Source organism: Ovis aries, chromosome 1, assembly GCF_016772045.2.
Source record: "Ovis aries strain OAR_USU_Benz2616 breed Rambouillet chromosome 1, ARS-UI_Ramb_v3.0, whole genome shotgun sequence".
NCBI lineage: Eukaryota > Metazoa > Chordata > Mammalia > Artiodactyla > Bovidae > Ovis > Ovis aries.
In genome coordinates, this window is record NC_056054.1 from 152,487,244 (window position 1) to 152,488,976 (window position 1,733).

The window sequence follows — 1,733 nt, forward strand, 5'->3', positions numbered from 1 at the left end:
ATCAGGGTTTGTTTCCTTTAGGATTGACTGGTTTGTCTACTTGCTCTCCAAAGGACTCTCAAGAGTCTTCTCCAGCATAATTTAAAAGCATCAGTTTCCTGCTGCTCAACCTTTTTTATGGTCCAACTCTCACAACCATACATGACTACTGGAAAAAAACCATAGTTTTTGACTGCATGGACCTCTGTCGACAAAGTGATGTCTCTGCTTTTTAGTAGCTGTCTAGGTTTTTCAGAGAATTCCTTCCAAGGAGCAAGCATTTTTTTTTTTTTTTTTTAATTTCATAGCTGCAGTCACCCTCCACAGGGATTTTGGAGTCCAAGAAAATAAAATCTGCCACTGTTTGCAGTTTTTCCCATCTACTCATCATGAAGTGATGGGACCAGATGCCATAATCTTAGTTTTTTGTATGTTGAGTTTTAAGGCAGCTTTTTCACTCTTTTCTTTCACCTTCATCAAGCGGCTCATTAGTTCCCCTCTGCTCTCTGTCATGAGTGGAATTATCTGAATATCTGAAGTTGTTGGTATTTCTCCCAGCAATCTTGATTCTAGCATGTCATTCATTCAGCTCGACATTCTACATGATGTGCTCTGCATATAAGGTAAATAAGCAAGGTGAAAATTTATAGCCTTGACATACTCCCTTAATTTTGAACCAGTCCTTTCATTGTTCCATGTCCGGTTTTAACTGTTCTCAGTTAGGAATCATAATATACTTTTCATAGAAACCACTCTTCCTAGGTAGCTCAGTGGTAAAAAGTCTGCCTGCAATGCAGGAGACACAGGAGGCTCTGGTTCAATCCCTGGGTAGGGAAGATTCCCCAGAGGCAGGCATGGAAACCCACTCCAGTATCATTGTCTGGAGAATCCCATGGATAGAGGAGCTTGATGGGCTACAGTCCATAGGGTCCCAAAAAGTCAGACACAATGGAAGTGACTGAGCACACACGAGTGCCATAGAAACCAGCTTATAAGCTGTGGTTAATAATGGTGAAAACATGATGTTGTTAAAATTATTTTATTTTATTATATGTATATATAATTTTAATATATATTAAAACTTACATATATTATAAATATATTACATATATTTATATATATACAATTAGTGGTTGATATATAGGTGATTAGTTGTTGAGATTAGCTCACAAATACTATTTATCATGATGTGAAAAAGAATAAAGAATAAATTTTAATATAGTCAATGAAATAAATCATTATATGTAATAAATATGTAATTTATATGTAATAAAACATATTGTATATTTTAATATATATAAATTCAATATGGGGCTTCCCTGGTGGCTCAGAGGTTAAAGCATCTGCCTGGAATGCAGGAGACCCAGGTTCGATCCCTGGGTTGGGAAGATCCCCTGGAGAAGGAAATGGCAACCCACTTCAGTACTCTTGCCTGGAGAATCCCATGGAGGGAGGAGTCTGGTAGACTACAGTCCATGGGGTCGCAAAAAGTAGGACACGACTGAGGGACTTCACTTTCACTTTCTTTTCACTTTCAAATTCAATATATTATTGATTATATTTAACTAAATAAATGTAAATATATAAATGAAATTTAATATATTAAAATTTATTTTTTATTCTTTTTAACATCATGGTAAATAGCATTTGTGAACTAACCTCAACAGCTAATCACCTTTATGGTGTGGTTTCTAAGAGGAATTAAAAAACATTCTGCATTTAAAAGCTCTAAAAAATGTTAAGTCAGGGAATAC

General features: G+C 35.6%; 1 non-coding gene across 1 annotated transcript; it reads left to right on the forward strand.

Annotated features, from left to right (window-relative positions):
* The first annotated feature begins 1,295 nt into the window (after nucleotides 1–1,295).
* On the forward strand, nucleotides 1,296–1,367 carry TRNAS-GGA (transfer RNA serine (anticodon GGA)). The gene has a single exon. It is a non-coding gene; the product is annotated as a tRNA-Ser (tRNA).
* Nucleotides 1,368–1,733: the final 366 nt, after the last annotated feature.